Genomic DNA, 27,463 nt, shown 5'->3' on the forward strand with positions numbered 1-27,463 from the left:
AGATCCTCACCATTACCAATTTGGGCCATCTGGACATCATAGTAAGTTTCCTTTTGAAAACCCCATGTCAATATGAATTTTGGTTCGGGAGGATCAGCGATTACAAGATTGTCAAGATGACAGACATATTGGAAGGCAGATTGGCAGCGTTTTGTTTAAGACATACTTTATATCATAAGAAGACTTTCAGTGAACATCCGTATGAATATAAAATCCATTATGGCAAGTTTCGAGATGGCCGCTGTGGCAATCACACTTGACGTACGAGCGGCTCCATTTTCAGTTAGGACCAACTAAATCATGTGATAAATATTGTGCAAAGACTCCTGGCAACTAATGATGTGGTTTAAGAGGTATAGCGATAATACATTTATGCTACAGGCGATAAAATATCACATAAGCTCTTTAGGTCTATTACCAGTAAGGCTCAAAACTACACGTGCAAAAACCCATCCAAATTGTGAATACGTGTATTACATGTCGGTATGCAGATGTGTTTTAAGCCAGATGTTATCCTAAATTTCATGAAAGCACACTTTTTCAAAATGTTGTCAATTTTGCTAAAATGTTTGAACACTGAATAAAATTCAAATAATCATACACGCTGAAGAAAAATAGATCGAGCAACTAATGATAATTTCCAGGAGCCCAATCCATTCTTAGAAGAAGTTCCAAGAGTGTCGCTTTAAATGGAACAAAAATTTGCAAAAGGGTTTTCTTTTGAAACTGAAATACATACTCTACTTAAACACCTGTGATGTTGATAATTATGTTCGTGTTGGTGGCTGTCAAAAGTTGAAATGCAGATACAGTGACTGTACGTGTTTGTAGCATGCACGAAATTATTAAACGTTGGAATCTCATGAAAACAATGTAGATTCATAATACCCACATTCCAACTTTTTACAATCTGCATCTTGAACGAACAGGTGACAAGGAACTGTAACATATTATCCGGAAATAACAGCTTGCCTTTCCAAATTCAAGATATTTAGGGGGAATGTTCATGTCATATAGCAGCAGGTAAGGTGAACAGACCGTTATAGGAGTGTCTATTTTTGAAAAACAAAACAATGAAAATACAAAGTTAATAACGTCAACCGCTACCTTTTGTTGGATTATCTCCGCATGAATGGTTAAAAACTTTTTTTGATCATTATGAGGAGATAACGGATGATCATAGAGCGCTTGATCCAAAATTAAGAGAGCTTAAGAAATAAATCAGACTGCAACCAAATAATGTTCAGTGTGAATAATGCGTGAGATAATTTCACAAACTGCTATGAATGATTTTAGGAATAAGTGAAGATCGGATGATTTGATGGTTGCAAGTAGAAAGATCGTTCATGATACACTTCAACAACAATTATTTCTGTTGCATAAAATAATTGTTTCAACTCTACCCGTACCATTGTGTTATTGCAAAGCAGATACTCGACGGCAAAATATCGACCTTGAAATTCCAGGTTGTGGTAGTAAACAAAATCTTGTGTTAAATGAAATTGTTTTAGTTTATGTAAGTTTTATCGAGAGCGCGTTAACATTGGACAAAATTCCATGGATGCTAGGATATGCTATAACGATTCATTCTTCACAAGGTTTAACTATTTCGGATACTAATATATGGATAGTTGATGATCGTATCGAATGGTCAAACTTAGTTTATCTTGCAGTGTCTCGAGTCAGAAGAATATCTCAGCTGCGGAGGGTTATCGTAGACTTCACAGAAAATAATAATCAAACTTCTAGCAATAGCGATGATGTAGTAAATAAAAAATTAGCTAGTTATAAACAATGTGACAAAAAATAAGTGAGACTTTGATCTCGACGCTGAATTTATCATGACGCTGACACAACGGCAGAATAATCATTGTGCAAGCTTTAACACAGTAATGTTGTGGCAGTATTCAAATAATAATCCAAGACAATTTACCGTAGATAGAATTAATAGAAGTCTTGGTCACACGCGCAAAAATGTAATGCTGACCTGTCTTGAATGTAATCGATGTCGAAGAGCGAGTTCACATATGTGAATGCGGTGATAATTGTGTATCCTCAGGAATTGTAATTGTTCACGTACAAATCCACGCTGAGGAGCAGTTGAATATAGTCTGTAGATTGCAGGTCTATCCGTGGATCTTACCAGGCTGAAAATTTCATATGTCGTCACACTCCAAATAGGATCAGTTGCTCTTTTCTTTACCCCCGTCAACTTCACCAGGTTCATATAAATATCTTAGTCACATAACCGAGTACTGGTTGTTTTGAGAAGGAGTCATGTCGTTGTATTGGTTAATGATTTTTTGTGATAGCATTAATAGGTTTGATAGAACATTACACGAGTAATTTCACTATTTAACGCAACTATTACATTTGGTAGTCTTGCAACCCAATCACGAGATCTCAGGTCTTTTTGGACTTTGTTCAGGGATATTTCCTGCGCATACTGATATCCAAATAACCGCTAAACAAGTGTTCAATTAAGTCGTTCAACAAATGCCTGATCACGATGAATTGCGGTATGTCCTCGTCTGACTTTGACGTGATGTTTCTTCATCAGAGATGATACTGTACCAAGAAATTCCTTGCCAGGATCAGCCTGTAGTAAATGTGACCATTGTAGACCACCTTATGGTCCGGATTCTCGTTGATAAATTCGTTCAAAAGCAGATAAAACTTCAGATGCTGTTTCAGTTGATAGTTGTTCTGCTTCTTTATATCTACTTGGAACGTCAACGACAGTTAACGCGTATTTGTATGTGCGTGACTGAAGTCTACATGTTTTAATAGTATCATGTGGTAAAAACAAAATATCTGCTTGCTGAACTTCATAGGGAGCGCTTACATCAAAATGTACATACTGAATTTGTTCAGGTGGTGGTAGTAAATTTGCCATATTGCCTGTGGTGCTAACCAATTTGCAGCAACAGAACGCGTGACATTTGCGGCATCAGCAAGTTTACTAATCGCTGCTCTACCCCTCCAATATCCTCTTGGGCTATAATAAATTGATTCAATAATAATAATAATAATAATAATAATCGGTTGATTAACTACCGACCCCTATTACTTGTTAGCCTTTCATCGCGGATTTTACTAGGCAGCAACCAAGTTTTTCTCTGAGAGATTTATTTTTTATGGAATTAACGAGTGAATCAAGTTCACATCTGCAATATGTCTTTGTTGTAAATCCTTATTTTTATATGCTACATCTTGAACGTGACAGGATTGATCAATAGCATTTATTGGATACTCTCCAGGTCTTGGTTAATCTTTCTCGTCAAGGCGGATATCACGTTGGTTCCAGGACCACACTAATTATATCCAGTAAGATACTTTTTGACAAGATACTTAGCCCATGGAGCTCCATGTGATTTTCTCAGTGAAGCAGCGATACCACCAACTGTTTTCCTTGACTTGTCAAGGGAGATAAACTTATAAAACAAATTGTACCACATTTCACACACGTGCCTGTACGTGACTCCTTTTATTCCTTGTCGTTATTGTTGTTAAACAACTGGTTGGGGTGGGTGCTCTGCATCGAACACAATATAAATCCATATTATTTTTTATTTGTACAACATGGATATCATTGATTTCTCAGCGACACGAAAACAAGAGCCAGTCAAACAACATCCAGCGCTACCAACTTCGAACAGAGCAATTATCATAGACCCATCTGAAGACGCAATTATTACATAATCTGATAATGAGATGGCTCACGTGGGATAGGTTATATTTAGTGGTACCATCCGTAGATGATCAGCAATGCTACTATGTACTTAAAAATTTAAATGAAAATGCAAATTATTGGACGATGATGGCAATGCTATTATTGCTTTTATCACCGATATTGATGAAGCCCCATCTGTGGATGACCTCGATGGATTTATTAATAATCTCGTAATATACAATGAAGTATTGCTGGACAAACAATCAAATCCAGCCCGGACATTTTCCCAATGCAGGCATAAAACCACAGACGTGATTTATGTTAATCAGCGATATACACAAATACCTAAAGTGATCAGAGATAACTGCAATATTTTAGTTGTGTTTAATTGACTTGATACACATATTCTCCGAAATATTCATCAGACTTGGTGTTCAGGGGATATGATTAAGTTCAAAAACTTCTTTTTACGTGCACATGCCACGGGGATTTATCACAATAAATTTACATAATCATCGGTCGAGATATCGTGTAGGTTTTAATACTATTAAGAAACAGCAGCAGGAGGGTGGCGACCAAAAGTGAGTGTCCTACGGGTAAAGGAGCACACATACAATTTTGAACACACGAGCGACAAAGATAAAGTAACAAAATGAGCTAACCCAATTAGAGAAAACTCGGTCGGTTAGAGGCTTCGAATTGACGTTCTTGACCTTGTATTTTCATTTTTTACAGAAAGCTTTATTTTCAAAAATAGACATTCCTAAAAATGGTCTGTTCACCCTCCCTGTTGCTCATGTTGGCACTGAATACTAACAATTGGTACCCCAAAATATGTGAATTTAGAATACCTTGAAAGCTTTTATTGAACACAATGCCAACCAGCTACCGTATTTTATATGCTGATAAAATTAGCGAGCTAAACTTAAGGAAAAAGCACGTAGAGTGTGGACTTATTTTTGGATATGGATTTAGATGGAAATAGTCTGTGTACTACTCATTATTACCATTCCTGTAAATTATATTATTTGGTTTCAGTTGAATATCTTCATCATAACAAAAAAGGTTTTTTTATTTACGGAACAATCGTGTCAAGATCCGCAATCCGTGGCTAGGAATTTATTTTTCCATCCTTCATTGTTGGTAGAGTTAAAATCTGCATCCGTACACGTACGTAGTGGGTACGGATAAAAAAAATCGATTTCCGAAGAATATTTGTTTTAAAAAATTCAGTACTTCAGTTTATTTCACAAGTTATGGAGCGAATAAGAAAATAATTCTGAAACCTAAAATACTGGACTGTGACCTTTGTCTTCCTTCCTTAAGTAGAAACTGCTCAAGAGTTATGCAACAAAATAGAAAGAACCACAGAGAACACTGTTACTACCAGAAATGATGCCATGTTTTCCGTTACATTACATGGTGCTGTCGGATATTGACATTGGCTCTTGTTAACCGATTTCAGAGATTGTGTTTAGTCGTTATTGGCTTCGCATCTTGTGCTAATTTGTATGCAAACTGTCTTGCCCATCTTGACTGTGGTGTCATAATGTTGTCTATAGCGACATACGTGAACGCTTTGTTCCTAATTATTTTTCCTGACAATTTTCATCTGCAATTCACTTGAAATTTAACCAGCTTGCTAGTAATAAAAGGCAAGTCACATGCATATGATACATGTCAGGGAAGGTGATCCAATTTCTTTCTATGATACACTGCCCATTAGCAGTGAGCCAACAAAACAAGTTGAATTTGCCATGAGACTACTGAACAATGTAACATGGGTTTCCAGATTGTATTCAAGCTTTCCTTCCAGAAGACAAGTAAAATGGACCTTGATACTAGGCATAAACACAAGGTAGACCTCAGACGAATACTAAATTATTTATGTTAGTTAACTGCAGACGTAATCGCCGTGTTAAGAAGAGAATATTAAAATGCATTAAAGTGCCTGAATATGGTGAGAATGAAAACAGAAATATAAACTAAGCGCACATTATCACTACCTACAAATAAATCCTTTTAATAATTATCCAACGTACAAATCTGACGAAAGAAAATAGCCAAAATAATACGTTTGATGACTTTCACATGTTCAAACTTCACGTTCCTCTGGGTCACTAGACCTTAACAGTAAACTAAATGGTAACAGCATAGATCCAGATCTGCGTTTCAATAATGCACCAGCAGACCTTGTTACCTGCTATTTAATGATGATAGCGTTGTACACGGTTATGACGGAATAAATCAGCGTATTTGAAGCAGCAGGGAAGTTTAACAGACCTTTGCGTTCCACCAAAATAAAGCTTCCTACGCGAACTTTCTCCGTAGAAGCCTCAGAATTCAAAAATAAAGCCTTCTACGAGAGCTAATTTTCATGCATTTCAGACCGGATGCATCGGTTAGTCGCGCCGGTGTGTTAGTAAATATAGCATTCGAGACAGGAAAAATAAAAGTTAGGGAATTTTTTTGTTTTTTGTTGCAACTTGGGGCTGCTTTTTCATGAATAAATTTGATCAAGACCAATTCGATACCGACTTCCTGGATCGTGAAGATTTATCGTGATGAAACCATGTGGCGTTGCCTGAGCGCGGCTGAACAAATTTTTAAACTTATTTATATCCATGTCGCCGTTGCACCAGGTCTGATGAATATTTCTCAGCGTGTGCGTGTCTACGCCATTGAATACCGATAAAATATTGCAATTGTCCCTAATCACCTTTGGAATTTGCGTATATCTCTGTGTTACGTAAATAACATCGGTGTTCTTGTGTCTGCCACGCGAGAATATTCTGGCCGGGTTGGTCTGCTTCTCCAGCATAACGTCATCGAAAACAACAAGATTATTAATATCTCCGTCCAAATTCTCCACGGATGGAGCTTCATTGATATCTGTGATGAATTCGATTGTGCCTTCGTCGGTATTGTCGCTGAATTCCTTTAGCACTTGATAACAGCGTTGATCGTCAACGGATGGTGCAACCAAGTACAATTTGTCCCATTTTAGCCATCGCATGATCAAATTCAGTAACAATTGTGTCTTACCAGATCCAGATGGACCGATGATTATCATTCTAATCGAATTCGGTAATACCGCATGATGTTTTACCTGCTCGCGTTGCTTCGTGGCTGAAAAATCAATTACATTCATGTTACTAGAATCCATGGATCTATATTGTGTTAAGTGTCGCACGCACACAGCTACGATAAATCCAACCGAAATCGTTACACGCAATAACAGAAACGCAATTGCAGGAGAATGCGAAGATTGTAAGACACGCAAGTTCAGATTTGTAAAAAAAAAAGTAGAAGAACCGGAGGAGATATCGCAGCCTCCTTGACAAATCTACCTGGGACCCCCTGGGCAAAATATCCCGGAGAAAAGCATCTACCAGGGTACAATTATTGTGGACCCGGAACGAGGCTCGATATCAGACTCGACGATAATGACCAACCAAAGCAAGGTGAAGATCCGGTAAACGCAATCGATAACGCTTGTTACTATCACGACCTCGCGTATCGCAGCGGAGATTTACAACAAAGGCATCTCGCTGATATCAAGCTAATTCACGCATTAGACGCGATTCCTAATAAAAATTTCAAAGAAAAATTGGCAACTTGGCTGGTAAAAGGCGCGATGAAAGGTAAATTAGTATTCGGTGCTGGTAAATAAATATGGAGCAAATATATTATTCTCCGCGAGGATTTTGGCGAGGAAAATCAGCAATTGCCAAACTCGCCAAAGCCGCTAAAGTAAAACAATCCGTCGCTGAATCGTGGCTATCGAAACAGGCAATTTGGCAAATATATCTTCCTCCGCCTAAGAAAATACCATACGCAAGTTTCACCGTCAGTGTCCCTAATGAGGTCCATCAAGCGGATCTTATGTTTCTTCCTCACGATACCGTCGACGGCGTCACATATAAATACGTTTTGACCATCGTTGATATCGCTAGCAGGTATAAAGAAGCCGAGCCGTTATCGAATAAAACAGCAACAGAAATTGCAAAGGCATTTAACGAAATTTATTCCCGATCCCCGTTGACCTGGCCGAATCTTCTTCAAGTTGATCCGGGTCGAGAATTTCTTGGCGCGGTTACTTCATTGACGAAAATGAATAATGTTAAAATCCGTCGCGGTATTGTAGGTGTTCATCACAATCAAGCTATCGTCGAAAGATTCAATAAAACGCTTGCAGAACGATTATTCGGATACCAATACGCGCGTGAATTTATTCAGAATAATCGATCTCACGATTGGGTATCAAGATTGCCTCATGTAATCAACGCGCTGAATAATGAGACGACTCGAACAATAGCAATGAAACCCGCAATTGCAATTACAAAATCGAATATACCCCTAAAGCGAGATTCCACAATTCGGCCTGTACTAGGTACTGTCACAGTTAGATATTTATATAAGGAAGGTGAGGCCGAAGGAGGAAGAAAAAGAGCAACCGACCCAACCTGGAGCGTTACAACGCACAAAATATCTGCCGTAACAAGATCATCAGGAAGACCGGCAATTTATATTCTAGATTCGTTAGCGCCACAACGCGGATTTACCAAGGAGGAATTACAGATAGTACCCGAAGATACTCAATTGCCACCAGCGTCACTGATGTGATTTACTCGAATTCGTCCTAGCTGAGATAATTTTCTTACTCTCGACACGGCTAAATATACCAAATTTGACCAAGAAATTCTATCATCGACGATCCAAACTTGGCCATCTACGGTCAATCCCTGCGACGAGTGTATCGTTGTTGCGTATCCTAATTTCCACGGTGATTTTCTGCATTTATCGCGTCATTAACAAGACTAATATCAACGAAGATAATATCATTTAGGACCAAAATCTTTTCCTTTCCGCATGGCAAAATAATATTAATATTTTGTCTTCTAGTATTAGCAGGCCTATAGCATAACGGTACCTGCAGCGTTGGAAATTTCTCACAATGCAGCTTGAATAACATTTCCTGAATAATATCACGAATAATTTTCCTACTAGCAACGATCAGATGATCGGGACGCCACAAATTTAGAAAATCGCTCATCGGAGTTTCGTCGATTATTTTCCTCATGACATCACACTGAATCTTATTCGGTTGTAATCGAATTAATTTCTTAAACTCGGTCAGTAAAATATCAGTCGATCTATAATCAGCGTCGATTTCCTCGTAATAATCAACGAAGTTTCCGAGCCATTCGTGAGGCGATTCGCCATCGATAGGATTAGGTTGGCCGTGATCTCCGCACATTATCACAGCGGTATTTTTCCCTTCCAACCAAGTCAAGATCGATTTTAATATATCTAAATTTACTGTGCAAATTTCATCAAATATTATGATCTTGTTGATGTATTTGTTTCCCATACGAGCCGAATCCCATGATCCACCGCTGTATTTGAAATAACTGTGATACGTGCAAGAACCAACGCCACGTTGTTTTATTTCTCGCGCTAATCTGTGAGTCGGAGTCAACACAATCATGTCAGAATTTGCAAATAAGTTTATTGCTCGCGTTGTTTTACCGCTACCACCAGGCCCAGTTAGGTAAACGAATTTGCTGCGTGAAATTGGGTCAAATGCAGATGCGGCTGCCGATATTTCTCCAAATTTATCTCGATGAAATTCATCGCAATCTTCGACATCGGCGTCTTCACAATAATTTAGGATATCCTCGTTTTTTATCCTCCAAGTTCCCCAGGAGCTACCATCGGTAATTAAATTTTCCAGCCTACATTGGTATTTTTTATCGATATAGAACGAATCCGTCGCGACCCTTACCGCGATATCAGAAAATTTGTTTATCATCGACAGCAAATTTATACTTACATAAGCGAGCATCGATGATCGTAAATGCGTATATTGCGCTGATTCTCCGTCAAGGTAACTAATCACGGTACCTAACTTTGCTCCATCAATCATAATATTCTCTCTATTACAAAATATTCCTCGTGATACCGTATCGGCTATTATAAAATCCATCTCCGCATCGTTGATAAATAATCTAGCGTGCCGGTGTTTATGATCAACAGATCCACCTTGAGTAAATTTGCCAATTATTTTTCTTCCTATATCTTTCGCGTTATCACAATCTGTCGGTAGCCACACATCGGTCTGTTTCCTATACGATATAATCGCCTCGCTCACCGTCAACGACACTAACATCGACGAATCCAGCATATATCTCAATAACACCGTAGGGACCCAGCGACGCTGAGATAAATGCCTACCAAACCAAATGTAGCAAATTTTATGTAAATTTTCAGCAAACTCGAACGACGTAACACAAGCGAATCCGGTCATGACAAAATCAGGCAACGGCCCGTTAATCGCTACTCTTGTCATTTCGCTGGTAGGATGACCGAATTTAGCAAAATAATCTGCACAATCGCCATATCCAAGAAAACTTCCAGGATAACACGCGCTCATGTCAACGGAGATCATATCTTCGAAATCGTACCTGGTATTCCACAATCCGCCATGGCCGTACTCGATACAGCTAAGTTGAATATCAGCGAGGAATTCGTTCCTCGTAGGCTTCCACGAGTTTTTCTCTCTAACGGCATGAGCGGCCACAGACGGAATTGTAAAGCAATTTGTTAATAATTGATCGGGATTCGACGAATATTTTACCGCAAGCTTTTTCATCGACTCGTGTAATATTTCGTCTCTGTAAATATCACCGCATGGCAAAATAAATTGATCGTATTTTTCTTCACTCGAGAATAACCATATCGATATTGGATCAGATGCGCTTAATTTTTTGATAAATCTAAACATGGCATCGGAATTATTATTCTCCGTAGAATTCTCCGCAGGTTTATTATCTGTGGGATAAAATTTGACAATACGATCCCGTGGAAATATCATTACCGATTGCGACCACGCATGTGAATTGTGATCGACAATCTCGATTGGTGCTCCTCGAGATCTATACGGCGACGAGTATAATATTTCTCCCGATAACGTTTTCACCGTAATAGGAAATTTAAGTTTTTTGCTCAGCGCAGCTACATCGTCCACCGATGCACCATCAGCGACAGTCTTCGCCCACGCATTAATTTTATCCAGCCTCAACTGGGTCAAACCAGATCCACGTCGAGCGTTTTTCATGTGCTCGATAACACGCTCAGCCACGCAATTTATCATCGGTGATTCTTTCATCGCAGGTAGATTTTTCACATCAGGATTATTATTCAGCCGATAAATTCCATAAACAACAGCGCTGGCTGGATAAGATCTAGCATAATAAGGGCCATCGATTCCCAGTAATAATCCGGGTTTGGAATTCTTATCGAGAACAACGTTTTTCTTACCGCCACGCACTGGATCTCGTTTATCACGAATAATCCAGGTATCGTCGGGCATTTGTGCGATAAATTTTATTCCAAAGATAAATCGCTCTTCTTTGTGTTCGGTTTTTATATGCTCGATTATTTTCTTGGCTCGCTCCAGATTCATCGTAACATCGACAGAGTTCGTTTTCCAGGTCGACCAAGTGTGAATCGCTCCGTAATCGAAAAATTCTTTTTTCGCTCGGTCAACTTCAGGTATAATATACTCTGCCTCATCAAGATCAAATGCATCCATCGATTATATTTTAAACATATGTTTAAATTATAATGAATCAATGCAAGTGGATACTAATCGGTTCAACAAAATTTTGTGATAAATCCTGCAGAGGCGATTATTGCGGCGCTCACATACATGCGATTCGGCGTGGCAGTAAAGGACCACAACGGTGTTTAGTTTGTCAAGTTGGCACGCGAGGGAAAACTCGATTGTGTCTAGCCTGCGGAGGAAAAAATTATCGAGAATTGCGGCGATATTATGAAAAAAGATCCTCGTCGGTGATAACATGTGAAGAAGATTATATTAATCGATTCAAGGCAAATAACGATTTAGACATATAATTATTATATAATGAACTTGAAATCAGTGATTCCTGAATCAACAATGACACACGAGTTTAAATCTCACCCAACGATCAGTGGATACGAAGCATCATCGGATGGTATCGTCAGACATATCAAAACGAAGAATCGTGTTGGTAATGTTAATAGATTTGGATATCTCAAAATTACCGTCGGTAATAATAAAAAACGAAGATGTACGACTTATTTCTGTCACAGGTTCATATACGAGTGTTTTCATGGACCCATCAAAAATAATTTGGTAATCGATCATATCGACGGAGATAAACTTAATAACAAACTGTCCAATCTTCGGGCGGTAACACAGAGTGAAAATACTAAATATAATGGTGGATATCGATCAGCCAAGGCTGTCAAATCAGTAAATCGAGAAACAAATGAAGAAATCATATTCACATCGATGAACGCCGCTGCAAAATATTTTAGTATTAATTCAACCTCAGTAATACGTGCGGCAGAAAAAATAATCAACGCGACATTCTCATATCAATTTGGTGAGTGGATCGAATTTTACTATATTCCGATAATATCAGACTAAAAATCTCAGGATTTTCTAAAATTAATTAAATATTACAAAATTTATATAATGGACGAGAAAAACGTAAATAATATCATCAAAGCTATCGAGGATCTAAAAAAAAAATGTAAATTTATCTTCAGATTTGGACACAGGTAAAATCCGGTCCGAATTTGAAACGATCGTCCAAGGGAAGCTCGAGTACAGGTACACGCTACCGTCAGAATACAAGTTTATAAAGAAAATCCAGATTGCGATGTACCAATCGCTTGCGACTGTCAGCGATGATCATATCGAGAATTTTGTTAAATTATCGACGCTGGTAGAAAAAGTTAGATCGAGTTTGTCCGACGAATATGAATCGAGAAAAATTACCAGCTCGCGTGTCAGGCAGCTAAAAAATTTGGTTGATGAAAGCAGAATCAAAGATTCTCAAGATTCTAGAATTAGAATTGGAATTGGAATCGAAGATTCTAAAGATTCTAAAGACTCTAAAGACTCTGAAGATTTCGAAGATTATCAAAATCAGAATTGGAATTGGAATCGAAGATTCTAAAGATTCTGAAGATTCTTGATTCTTGCCACAAAAAAAATAAAATTTCCTGATTTTTTTATATTTATTTTACTGAAATTGTGCAATTTTCTTATTTCTGACTACCATTTACCCCAACAAATTTACAAAATTACATAAATTGCACAATTTGACGGGTATTTACCCCAGCAGATTCACGAAATTATATAAATTGCACAATTTGACGGGTATTTACCCCATCAAAAACATAAAATTACACAAATTTCTTAATTTCAAGAATCTCCGATTCTAATTTTTATTATTTTTTTTTATTATTTACTAAATTAATTTATTTACTGAAATTGTACAATTTTCTTAATTTTGACGGGTATTTACGCCATCAAAAACATAAAATTATATAAATTACTCATTTTGACGGGTATTTACCCCAACAGATTTACGAAATTATATAAATTACTCAATTTGACGGGTATTTACCCCATCAAAATTAAGAAATTTACTAATTTTGAAAAATTTCCTGGTTTTTATTTATTTTTTTGGCCATTTTTCTTTGGCGGAAAGATTACGATCTCACCAGCAAGTTGATACTCAGTGTTTCTCCGCGTATATCAAGCAAATTTCCGTTTTGATCCGTCAGTTTGAAATTTATCTTAGATAATAATCGATTGTGACATCGCAGATAAAACGGATTTACTGGCTCTTTTATTATCAAAAAACCCGGAGAGGCGCTAGGTGAAAACGAATATAAGATAAATCCCTGCTGTGACTGCTCTGACACAGACGAATCCACGTTGTAGCTACCTTCAACGACGTCCGCGTGAAGATAAATCGCGATAACTTCCGTTATGTTAACGATACCTGGCGAGATATGCCGCCCTTGCCCGGCAGGATCATTATTGTGTTTGAGAATCGATTCTGATTGTATTTTTTTAGTCCACGCGGCATGTAATTTCGGAAATAAATCATCGATGGTATCAGTGACGGATTTTCTCATTTCATCAACATCATAATCAGGAAATTTGAAATTTGGTAGCGTTTCCTCGGTTAATCCAAATACTCTCATGAATTTTTGTTTTTCTCCTGAATTTCTGATCAACTCGAATTTGCTAATAGGAAGAACATAATCGGCAATTGATATATCGTCGATTATCGCCCGAATGAACATGTTGTGATAATATTCAACATCATTCGCGAGTTGATTTAAAATCTTCACGCGTTCGATAATTTCGCTACATGAACCTGATTTATTTAAGATGCATTCATGAAAGGATTCCCGCAATAAATTTAATTGTAATTTATGTTCTTGAATAAATTCGTCGAGGGTTCTTCTTATCAAGATACCGTCTATGGGGAATATTGTCCTGTTAATATTGGTAGCGTCGAAGATTTTCACACCGGGGGGAATTTTAGGAAGAGGCAACCACGAGAGAATTCTTTCGTCCCTAAAAGTAAAAGCGAACACCACCAGGTTAAATTTGTGGTTATTCATGAGGTTGATGGCGCTGTGGATCAGAGGCTTGTGTTTGATATCTCCGTACCATCCTTCGTCGGTGGTAAAATCTGATTTTTTTGGCTCCGGTAGCTCTGGAGGAGCTTCTTCGTGCCAACCTGGAATAATAAAATCTGGTTTTTCTGGTTTTGCCAGAGGTGCGATTTCGGGCCAACCTAGAACTGTCCTAATCGATGACTGGTAAATATCGACGACATATGGCGATTTTACTTCGATTATCGATGACGACGTTGGTTCGTGTGCTAATATTTTTATTCCTGGTTCAGCATCGCCGGTTATATTTGATATTCTATATGTAAGTTCCTTATCTAGTTGCTCAATTTCGTAACTGCCTGTTGGTATGCCAACGACGATCCAATCGGGAGTTCCATCGGGGCGGTTTTTATTGGCAAAAACAAGCGAATTATTCGATGATAATCTACCAAATGATTTCGACCTAACATTGGGCCAGCTATTATAGACGCGTAACTGTGACAGCGCAATTTCATTGACGCTAATTGGTATTGGAAAATCGATACTAAATTCTGGCCTGGTTGAGCTTGCCGATATCAGCGTTGTTATCGGCGGTGTCGTGTTTGTCACGATTTGAGTTAGTTCCGACATTATTGATATTCATTTGTTCAATCTCAGAGTAGATATTTATCATTGCTGAAAATTCTAGATCGGATATAACGCCGTCGTTGAGACTCTCAGAAAGTAGCGATGATAATTTCGAATACGCCTCGTTGACCTGGGATAGTTTACTCGTGTATAGAGACAATTTTTCGTTTGTGCATGAGGATATTTTTTTTGCGATAATGTTGAGAACACCAGCGATTGTCGTTGTCGCCGAGATTATTATCGTTGCTGCGATCGGCGCGATTGTTGTTACCGCGGATAAGATTATACCTGCGCCGGCGATAATTGCACTTACCGCGTACACAGCAACATCGATGGCAATTAATCTGCGTTGATATTTCTTTATTTTTACCTGATACTCGTCGAGGAGCTTTTTTAGCGAATCCTGCCTTGAACGCGCCTGATTGTATCGGTAATCCGACGCGGTCATTTATTAGTTATTTATCTAACCAATTGTGTGGTATGTTCCGGATAAATATTCGATAATTACAACATAACCGGTTGGTTCTGTCGTGGTTCTATCTGGCGGTTCTAGTATAAATGTGTCCTCGATATTTGCAATCATCAAAATATTAAAAAATTCGTCATAGATGTGACCCAAGGATATTATCTTGAATCTTATCACGGAGAGAAAAAATATTCGATATACTCCATTAATTGGCGCTAAATGTGTTATTCTCGGGTGTCCATATACCTTTGTGTGTTTTTAACACAAATGGTACATGGCAGGGAAGATTTTTCTGTTTCTACCTCCGCTGGTATCGAAATACGCGCTAATTTTTTAAGATTCGCTGATGATATTTTTGTGTTAATATCGTTAATTTTTGTAGTTGCGTCGAGAAGTTTCGCACTTAAATCTCGAATTTCTCCGTCATACGACGATACATCAACCTTTTGAGGCGCCAAATCACGCGTCTTGGAAATTTCATCGTTGATTTTAGCAATATCCTCGTTGATTTTTCTCACATTCTCGCTGAGATCGTCGTGTGATGTTTTATCGACTTTTTGACGCGCCAATTCACGTACCGCGTTAATTTCATCGTTAATTTTGGCATTATCCTCGTTGATTATTTTCGTTTTCTCGCTGAGATCGTCGTGCGATGTTTTATCGCTTTTCTGACTCATTACAGTATTTATTTTGGTAATATCGGCGAGAATATTAGTAATATCCTCGTTGATTTTTCCTACCTTTTCGCTAAGATCATCGTGCGATGCTTGATCGACTTTTTTCTTTGCAAGTTCGTCTGCGGCGGTGGAGATATTATCAACAGATTTTTTTATATCCTCGTCAATTTTTTTGCTAAACTTAGCTAAGGTTTCGTCGAGTCTTTTAAGATCTCTATTTAGCCCGTTTAATGTTTTTGTCAATCTTTCTTGAAGATCATCGTGTAATGCTTTATCAGCCTTCAGAAGCAACGTTGCTGATAATTCGCTATCTTTTTTTTCCACATCCGCGATATTAGCCTTCAGGGGTAACTTCGCTATAATATCGGCGATATCAGCGATGGATTTTGATACCGAATCTGACAGGCTAGTAAATTGATTAATGCGATCGTTATATTCGTCTCGCTTGATTATATCAGTTATTTTGACGTTGCTGGTTTGTAATCTTCCTTCGCGGCTCTGAAAAACAGCAACTTCGCCAGGATCTACTTCTGACAGCGACAAAAGATTATTAATATCATCCCTGGTTGCGAATTTTGATAGATCGACGTCAGTCACTTCTGCTTCCTTCTTCCTGTAGAGGAATCTTCCGTAAATATCAACCATGATACTTATCTACGGCGTATTCAAATACGATTCTATGATACGGACCGGATGATTTTGAAATTGCGTCGAGGACATTAATTGATTCAGGACCGCATATCGGTGGATCCATTAACGTCTGCGTTGGAAGTGTCGAATACCAAATCGAAATATTTAACTTTGACACGTAATCGATAAATTCTTTTGGTGGAGCTAGTCCGTACGAGTCAAAGTAAACAACTTCGCGAGGATTAATTGCGTAGGCGACCCAGTGTGTGCCAGGGCCGGTATTTGAATCGAGATTTATTATTCCCGTCTCGGTAGGGTTTGGTTTTTCTGGTAGTTGATCCCGCATAAATACGCCTCTGAAAAATTTTATTTTTTTATTCTTTGCTTCGTTGAATAAATCTAAATTTGAATAGGCCGTGCTAATCTTAGGCCGGATCCGTATGGGGGGCGTCTTAGATAAAGGCCGCTTCCCTTTTTTTTACCGTATCGCCCTCCCATTACTTTGTGTACTAGTTTGTCGCCTACAGCTCCGGCCGCACCTAATCCTATCGCTTTTGCAATTGCCGGAAGAGCCCCGGATAATAATCCAGGAATAGCAGCTAGGAAAGGGAAAATTCCGCCCGTTTTGACCATATCTCTGATGGCACCTATACTAAGATTCACATGAACGCCGGAATTCGCTGATTTGGCTTTGCTGAAACGTTCACGTTGATTCTTAGTTAGCGACAGTTTGTTAGGACCGCCCTGAATTTGATCATTTTTCAGGGTTAATTTCACACCGCATCGCTTCGCTGTTGCTGTTTGGAGTTTTTTCATCTGACCCGGGGTCAGAGTTACGCTGACGTGTTCGTATGGCATATTAATAATCGTTTAATCTAAATTTAGAAATCTAGGTTTTGTTACATTTTCTCGACAGGAGCGTCGATGACTCTCATTCTGCCACTGATGCCTTCCAAGATCATTGTTCTATCGCTGAGAATCACTGCAACTGCTTTATGTAAATTATTTCCCGTGCGAATTCTTGCTTTGAAATGGATATCAACGACGGATTGCTTTACCAAATCGAGATGCTCCAGGGAAAAGTAATAGATAGGATAAAATTTATTAAAATCCAGCTGCGATATTTGCAATCCGGTATCGATATTTTGATCGCGACCCATAAAACTTAACAAGCGATGATACGCGCGGGCCGTAGAATAGTTGTCAAAATTAATTGATATTTCTTCCGATGGTTCTTGTTGGCCATTTACTCTCAGAGACACATTTGTTGCGTGTATACTATCAAATATCATGTGGCTGCGTATTTGATTATATCTTCGCGTGTGCAAAAAAGCGATAAAGATATGCCTAGGTGCAGAGGTACCTTGCTGCGATGCAATACGCCAGGTAAAATCACCATCAATATCGGTATTTATGGAATCTGTTGTTGTTGTCAGCCATGACATGACAGATTTACCACCTTGGTTCATAAATGACAATAATTTTTCTTCTTCGATCATTGATGGAGTTATCGCTGGCATCCACAAGGTAAATTTGAGTAATTTTACCTGGCCGCCATTATTCGCGACATCATTGGCATGTTGCAAACCAGTAGCGGGATCAATAGTAAATTCTCGCCAGATAGCATCGTCGCTATTCCCCTTTCTGACAAACGTAACGGTGTGTTTTGCTCCGTAGATAATTTTCCTGAAATGCCTACAAAATCCGAATATATGGGATAACGGAATAGCACAAGAGAATCTTCTGCGACCTCCTTCTAGCATAAGTTTTCGCGTGGCAAATCCGAGATTATAATTAGGATTAGTATTAATAATCATATCTTCGACATTTGCTTGACCAGGATTAGGAGCGGTGCGATCGTTGGGTTGTCTAACAATAAACGGCCTATTATCGGGATGATCAGAATTATCTTTGGCGAACATCATACTAGGGCCAGCTGATCTAGTAAAATCATCCGAGTATCTAGCTAGGCCTATTATCGTCGTTGCTAAGTCAACATCATTAGTAATTGACTCAATCTCTCTTCCGTCGATCATGTAAGTAGCGTTTTTGAGTAATGCCATAATACCGTTGTTAACAAATCCGACCCTAAAATCTGCTGCATAGGCGGTATTATCTGTTTTAACAACTTCCCCAACAACTTCGATATATGCCTCAGATGGAAGAAAATATCTTGTTGTATCGTGAACTTGAATTTCCAAGCGATTAGATGTGTTTGGTTCAACTGCATCGTACGAGAAATATTGGAAATCACGCACGGATGTATATCTACCTACAGGCTCGTCCATGTCGAACACTTCGTTTGACACTTGTGCGAACATTTTATTATTAAGAATTTCATCTAAAACGAAGACCGCCGCCTATGAAACTTGTGTTTGCTACTTCCTGTGCTAGCTCATTTATTTTTTTATTTGCTGCGTCGTTTATAGCTTTACTGACCTCGGCGGGCATTTCGCTGGTACTAGGTAATTTGACAGGCTGCTTTTTTTGCGCATTAAATTTGATATTTTGCTTTTGACAACATTGAAGCCTTTAGTGGCCAAATTACCAATACCAGAAATGACAGTCTCGGCTATCTTTGCTATTGATTTTGATGCGAATTGCTTAGCTGCGGGTCCTATTTTAGGGACTACCCGCGTGACGAAACTTTTAACGATGTCGCCGAGTCCATTGCCGTGGATATATTTGTATACAGGCAATCGAGAGTTAACTATGCGGACCTGTCTGGGTCTGCGTTGATGTTTGTGAACAATCATGTTATTTCAATTGCGTTGTTTTAATCGATGAGTTCGTCAACGAGTTCTTTGTAAATGTAGGAGTCGATGACACCGCCGCGGAATAATCGCTGACAAATATCTGAGGCCTCGTTGATTATTTCACGAGAGTTATTTCCGGCTCGTTTTCCTCCGATTAATATTTCGAGGCGAGATACATCGTTGACAACGCTGTCAGGGCAAACGGTATATCCGCTTCCTGTTTTTGGTTTTAATTTTGAATACATTTGCCCATGTGACGATGGCGATAATACTTCTTCGAACTTCTCTTCTTCTTCTCCATATTTTCTTACTTTATCCAGAAAATTTTGGTAACCAGGATGATCAATATCAACTTTTCCCCTCGTTGAAGCAAAATACACAGCGGGAATCCATTCATCTTCGGTATATTTTGCTAAAGATCCAGAATATAAATATTTACCTCTGTCTTTGAAGCCATATTTGGCGAGCTTAATCATATTTTCTTGATTCTTTAACTTCCCAAGTCCAGTCGAGTTAAAATCTGAGACGGGGAAAGTTCCTACAATTCTAGGAATTTCCTCCAATTTCTGAGGTTGAGTTTCTTGTGGCTCCGGAGATGTTTCCTTAACTTCACCTTTTGCAGATTTCATAAAACTAACAAATCTCGGATCATCAGACCTAGCCTGAGCTTTATTATATTTTATCCGATATATTGCTTTGTACCAATCGTCTCGTGAAGAATATCTATTCGATCCATCTTCCGTTAAATAATTATGTCTTCTATCGAAATTACGTTTCGCGAAGTCTCCAAGGTTATCTTCGTTATGAATGTCCCTTAATTCTAATTCTAGCTCCGTCAACCCACCTTCAGTAAAATATTTGTCCGCTATATTCACGAGGGGAGCTTTCATTGTTACTTTTTCTTCTTCCTTCTCTTCTTCTTCTTCTTTTTCTTCTTCTTCTTCTTTTTTTAGTTGTTCTTCTTTTTGCGCTTGCGCTTGTGCTTGTGCTTGTTGCGCTTGTTTTTGATACACTAACTCCCTTAATTCTTCTAGACGCTCTTCCCACTTCGCTTCTTTTTGTGCTTGTGCTTGTGCTTGCTGCAATTGTTCTTGCCGCGCTTGTGCTCGTGCTTGTGCTTGTGCTTGCTGCAATTGTTCTTGCCGCGCTTGTGCTCGTGCTTGTTCTTGTGCTTGTGCTTGTTCTTGTGTTTGCCGCGCTCGTGTTTGCGTTTGTTGTGTTTGTATTATTTGTTCCGGCAATAATCGAGTATGTTCCTCAATGTTTTTCACCATGGGAACAATTCCGCGTTTCCTGATATCCGGATCTTTTACGTCACCATACATGGCTCGCTCAGTTGCTTCGGTAACTGGCTTTAGCCATTTCGACGATATCTCGGTAATTCCATATTGCGTATCTTCGTAATCACGAACATTTTTCTTAAATAATTCTTTTGCTGGAATAAGTTTCTTTAGTGCCGCTAATTGTTCTCGCGCTAATCTAGCAGAATGAGGCTCTCCAACTGTGCTAGTTTTCCGACTCATATTATTTTCAAGTATGTTATTTTAATGCGACGTAAAATTGGCCAAAGCAACCCCGCGTTGCAACAAAAAATTTAACACAAAAACGTATCCCTAAATTTTATTTTTCCTGTCTCGAATGCTATATTTACTAACACACCCGGCGCGACCACCTGATGCATCCGGTCTGAAATGCATGAAAATTAGCTCTCGTAGAAGGCTTTATTTTTGAATTCTGAGGCTTCTACGGAGAAAGTTCGCGTAGGAAGCTTTATTTTGGTGGAACGCAAAGGTCTGTTAAACTTCCCTGCTGCTTATTTGAACTAGATAAGCAAACAAGAACTATATCAGCGACGAAAATGTATTATTCACCAATGTTAAAGATACACTTTTCATCACAATTTGCGTGACCAGAAAATGAGTACAGGACAATTAATTTACTGATGTGAACGAGCGTGTATGATGTTAGCTATAGTAATTACTTGTATGTGGTCCACCTGTGAAATGAAACGTTGCCTATCAATAAAAGTCATTAATTTATAATTGGGACAGCCAATGTTAGCTTCATCAGACAGCTTGTGCAAACCATTCTATCTTATCACGATTGGCCTTTAGTGAAATAAAAAGTTTAAAAAGATTTTAAAAATTACTAACAAACAATGAAAATTAAATATAAATAACGCTTTCATCATAACGAGAAAGAATGATATATGCAATAAAGCACTTTTTTACTGTCAGTCGAATATACACGTGATAACAATTTTGCAGCAGATGAAATCTAATGAATGACACAAAGTATAGAAGAAGCAATACAATATTTCTGTGCACGTGAAAGTGCGTCTGCTATTAAATTCTATTTTCCCTTAACGTACATGATGTCAATATCAGTATCATCAGTTGCCATTTACTGATAGGCACATGGAATTTAGAGATCGCCTCCACCTTACCATCAGTAGCTTTTACACATCCATTTCCCACGATATGTCCCAGAAATGTAACACAGGCACAACCAATCTCACATTTGGATAAATTAATTGTCAAATTTGCATCAGGGAAACTGTCAAGGAATTTCCGAATTGTCTCTAAACGATCTTTCCACCTGTCGTTGTAAATTATGACCTCATCGAAGTAAGCATCGCAATTATCTATATCAGATGTAATGATACTCATTAAACGGTGAAAAGAAGATGGCGAACCATTCCTCCCAAACTGCATCACTTTTATTGACAAAGTCCATCTTGACTCATGAATGCCAAAGGTACACTTGTCCTTTCCGTCAATGCAATTTGCCAGAATCTTACCAAGTCACTTTTACTCGGTTCTATGAAATCATTCTCCAGCAAATAGTGAATTTCTTCTGTTCGAACATTCCTGTTTGAGAGGTTTAATTCTGTACGGATCTTATTTCAAAGGTGTAGAATGTAGCATTTCAACGTCATGGTAGATTTTCTTTGTTCGTGTAGGAAAATCTGGAAACAAGTGCTCATATTCAAGTAAAGCTGTTTCACGTCGTTCTTTTCTTGTTGCAGCAGATAGGACATTTCTTGTTCTGATTATTAATAATTTCTGAATTCCAAAGATCGGCTACTCCATAGTCACTACAGTCCGATTGCATTACATCGCTTAAATCTTCACTGTCCGGAACAGGTACAAATAAATTGATTTCATGATTAACCTGGCTATCACTATCACATAGTCATTTAACATATTTATATAGCAAAGTTGTTTCTGTTTTCGCCTCGCAGGAGTACTGATGAAATAATTTTAATAATTTACTTTCTTTTTAACTGTGTAAGGACCATAATACTTGGCCTGAAGATGATTTTCTGGTATGGGCAAGAGAACCAGAAATATATCATCAGGCTGAGAACTCATTTCCTTGGTATTCTTGTCACAGCATCATTTCTTTTTTGACTGAGTAGAGTGCAGATTAATTCTTGCAAGCCCACAAGCCTTTGACAACTTGTCTAAATTGGACACATAATCGAGAAGATTAATTACTGTATCTTCATTTAAAAGAAGATTCTATTTTAGCAACTTCAATGGTCCACACACAGTATGTCCAAAACACAAATTCAAAGGAATTGACTCCTAAAGATTCCTGACCTGATTCCCAACAGCAAACAACAGTAAATGAATACCTTCGTCAAAATCTTTTCCAGTATCCAAACAATATGATCGAATCATATCTTTGATGACATCTTTCTAAATCCTATTGATTTTCAGAGTGATAGGCAGAAGACTTGAATTGTTGGATGCATAAATTATTCATTACGTGCTGAAAAATTTCAGATATAAAATATGAATGACCCTTGGTCAGATTGGACAGATCTGGAAGGCCAAATTGAGTTTAAAAGAACAATGTTTATCAAAGCTTTTACTATTGTTGCCGTTTTAATATTCCCCAAATGAATTACCTCTAAGAATCTTGTAGACGCAAACATTACGGTCAACAAGTATTGGTTAACTGCCTTGGTCTTAGATAAGGGACAGGCACATCTACCATAATTCTGGTAAATAGTTATTCAAATGGAGGACCAGGTTGCCGATGAGCCTTATGCATCTCCTGATTGGGTTTCGTACCATTTGACAAGTATGATAAGATCTAAAGTATTTACAAACATCACTTTTAACTTTTGGTCAATAAAAGTGATTCAAGATCTTGTGATACGTCTTAATGATCCTTGATGACCAACTGCAAGAGTTTCATGCGCAAGACTAAGAATTTCCTGCCTAAGACTAAGAATTTCCTGCCTATACGATTTAGGAACTACAATTTGATAGTTCACTGACCACTAGTTATCAGCAGGTATATCAGGTGATCTCCATACACATTGTTAACAAAATAATGAACAAGTACATATGTGGATTCAGTTTCAGTAATGGCCTTCTGAAGCAGACAGATCTCAGAATATTTTCATATTCGACAAGTATTTTAGTTTGTCACCCTGATTAGAATAAAAAGAATGGGTAGTTATAAGAGGATCACTGTGATCAATACCTTTGATTGATCCAAACGAGTAGCAAAAGTGACTTCATCAAACGCCTGACCAGTACATGTGTCAGCTAAAAATTACTTTTCTGATCAACATCGAACTCAAACGTTTTCATTGGCATAGATCTGGTAACTGCACAAGCTGGGTATAAATCAGAGATTTCTTTTTCAATAGATTGACTTTCTTAACCAAACAAGGCTTGTCAGTTACAAGTGGATTACACGCACACTTATCTCCATTTAGGTCATCGCCTAGTAATAAATGAATACCCTCTATGGGTAAATAAACACTATCCGATTGTCACAGGTTAAGAGACTACGTCTGAGAACAAATTTACAAAGTGGAGAGGAACATTAATTAACAAAACTGCACTCTGCTCCCTGAATAAGAATGTTTTCATTAGAAAAAGACTTCTCAGAAAAAGGCAAAGTACCTGATAATAAAATTCTCTGAGAAGCTCCTGTGTCCCTTAAAATTTAAATATGGAGAGGATGGCAGAATCAAACATGAGTGATACAGAACACTTCGGCATTTATGGTTCATAATCCTCTTCAATACAATCGGACTGGGGTTTGTTTGACCCAACACATATATTGCTTTCAAAAAATGGCTGTGACCTTGATCTCTTAGAAATAAGAGCATATGAAATAGGTCTGCCTTGATTATGTTGATTTTTGTCAATTCGTAATAATCAGAAAAACGTGTCTTTTCTTTTTGCAATAGGTATACGTAGGACGACGTAAGGACCTCTGATCAGTCTTGTCACAAACTTGATTTCTAAACGGTATGCCATTTTGAGGTTTGGAAGTGTTATTATTACGCAGCTGAGTGGAAGACTTACTGACAAAACAAACTTCATTAGCTAAAGATTACTCGCCAGCTGTACGAGCAGCGTTATCTAAATATTCGACGTTATTCTTATCAAGGTAAGTCTTAACGTCACTATGTACACAATGCTTGCACTATTCAACTAATATGAGTTGTCTGAGATTTTTGTAACCTTTATAATCTTTTTAAGAATAGCTCCACATATTAAATTTTCATGCTTTTTCCCAAGCAAATTCAAGACAAGTCTGGTCAGTCAATTTTCTAAAATTCCTCTTTATCTAATTGCATTGCTTCTCTCTTTCCTCTTTCTCCCATTGCATTCCCATTTGTTTTCTCTCTCCTCTTTCTCCAATTGCATTTGCTTGTTCTTTTTTCTGTAACTACATTTCTCTCATTCTCTTGCCTCTTTCTGCAACTACATTTTCTGCAACTACATTTTCCTCACACTTTCTTCCTTATGTAATTGCATTTATCTTTCTTGAAGCTCAAGCTTTTTAACTTTATTTCATTCTTTTAAGTTAGAGTCAGATGTAGACTCAGTAATAACATTCAAAGCACTGTTATACAAAACAATCTTTTCCAACAAATATTGGACCAAAATATTTTTATTTTTTGATTTGTTAATGAAGCCATTGACTACGTAAAATCATATATTCTGGCAAGCAAGGGCAATTCTTATTTTTTCAAGGAGTCAAACTACTCCTGGGTAGGATGTAAAATATCGAGCTCCACTTTAGATAACATTCTAAGAGCTAATTGCTTTCACTAAAGATTTCTAAAATGTAACATGATACCTGGGACTTAGAAATCTCCAAAATAAGGTGAATTTAAATGTCAAAAACAAAGTTTTCTGAATCATTTTTGAGAAATTCGTACCCCGGACTAGCCCCAATATTATGTTACGAGTCTATACTCTTAAAAAAAAGTAACAGAAAAAAGTGAAAAGCAACAAGGTGTGTAAAATTCATCGAAGAATTTCTCTAGAATACAATATGAAAATGAAAAAAAGTTACGGTATTGTGAATTAAATCCCAAAATAATCCAAGAATTACAGACACAAGTCCTAATAATGAACGTTCTGAATAAACGTTAGTGGGAATCCAACGCTGAAGGTGTTGATGTGATTGAGGTGGCCTGTATCATGTTGTTGCACCAAAGGTCTCTTGTTGACACACGCTAATATAATTCCAGATTTGAATTCAGTTTAAATCCCAGTTAATATCTCTGACCAAAAGTATAAGTTTTTATGAGCACTCTGTATTTACAGATACAATAATCACTGAATCAAGTAATTTGAGGAAGAAAAAAAATATCAGCTCAAATAAACTTCTGGACATAATAATAATACAAAACTGATTCTGATAGATCTTACAGCACGAATGAATAACCTTTCCACTGAAAAACTTAAATAGGCTTCCACGTGACCCAGGGTCACAGTTAACATTTTCTTAATAACAAATGTCACGGAATTGTGTATGAGATATACCAATATGTACATGTTGTCAAAAATGTACTCGGGTTTTATTGCCGCGTACAGCGTCACCCGATGGTGATATATTTTTCGGCTCTAGTTATTTCAAAATCCTGAGCGAAACTCAGACCATGCTGCACGAGCTAATTGCCTGCAGCAAATTCTCTATAACCAAATTACATTACGCCGAGTCTTGTCAGGAAGCTTACCCCTTTACGGGAGTTGCATTGAACTACAGAAGGTATATCATCACATTCAACATCCGGTCGTTCAAAGGAACGAGATCAGAGAGTGAGTTTTTCCGTACGATCAAAAAGGATAGGTAAAACATCTTTATCTGCTATCACGCAAGCAAAACAAGGTCGTACACAACAGTACACCAATATTATTATCCATAACCGTGGTTTTAAATTAAGTCTTTTCTTAAAGAGCTATTAACCCCCCAGAAAGGCCACTAATAAAAACAAACTTGTAAGCGGCAAGGCATTCCTCAAGCAATTTTTCAAGACAGAGGAAGAAGAAATCGAACAAGGACGCCTTTTTAAGGCATACCGTTACCCTTGGGCACAAGCAATCGATTTCTCCGAGGTAAACGGGACTGAAAGACCTACCACAATGGAGATCATAGCAGCCCTAGCTGCTAGAGGGATTAACTCTGAAAACATGGATACACTGTCTAACATTGGGATGGGAATTTTCATTCTATATCCCAAGAAGAAAGAGCTTCTACTGCCCAAAGGCAATATAATCCTGTGTGAGAGGGTGGTCAAAGTGATCCCCCCCACCATCAATCACAAAATTAATACAAAGAAAGTTTGCCGACATCTATGTCAATATTTCCAAAAGAAATCCCTCTGGAAGTATTCCGTGAAGGATTTTGAAAAAAGAACTGGAATACTTGTCTACAATACAAAATACGATACATATAAGGCAATCCCAGAGCTCTGCACCGGGAAATTTATTTAAGAGTAAACTATCAGGATGCTGCACACATACCAGAATTTTTCAAAATCTATGGATTACCGGTCCAAACCTGGTTCAACAATTGCCACATGGTACGCCCTTGTGGCAACTGTGGGAAACAGGTTCATGATAATGGTGATGCACTTACAAAAACAAAAAGAAAATACAGAACCAGGATGAGTTATAAATTGACCTAGAAAATGAACCTGATGACAACTCATTAACACAACAGAACACAACTTATGCACAGATGGAAAGTGCAAACCCACCAACAACCAAACAGAACACACAAAAACCAACACAAAAACAAGAACAAGAATCAGATACAGAACAAGACGAAATGTTGGTTGAGGCAGAAAATGACGAACCACCAACTATCACACCACAAAATCAAACACCAGAAA

The 27,463-nt window shown here is 38.0% G+C and overlaps 1 protein-coding gene across 3 annotated transcripts in view; it reads right to left on the reverse strand.

Moving 5' to 3' along the window:
- The window catches only part of LOC149807558 (uncharacterized), a 74,343-nt gene that overhangs the window by 37,519 nt on the left and 9,361 nt on the right, over positions 1 to 27,463 (reverse strand). The gene's annotated exons all lie outside the window — the stretch shown is intronic.

This window comes from Sinohyriopsis cumingii, chromosome 1 (assembly GCF_028554795.1).
Source record: "Sinohyriopsis cumingii isolate HCF-2022 chromosome 1, ASM2855479v2, whole genome shotgun sequence".
Lineage (NCBI taxonomy): Eukaryota > Metazoa > Mollusca > Bivalvia > Unionida > Unionidae > Sinohyriopsis > Sinohyriopsis cumingii.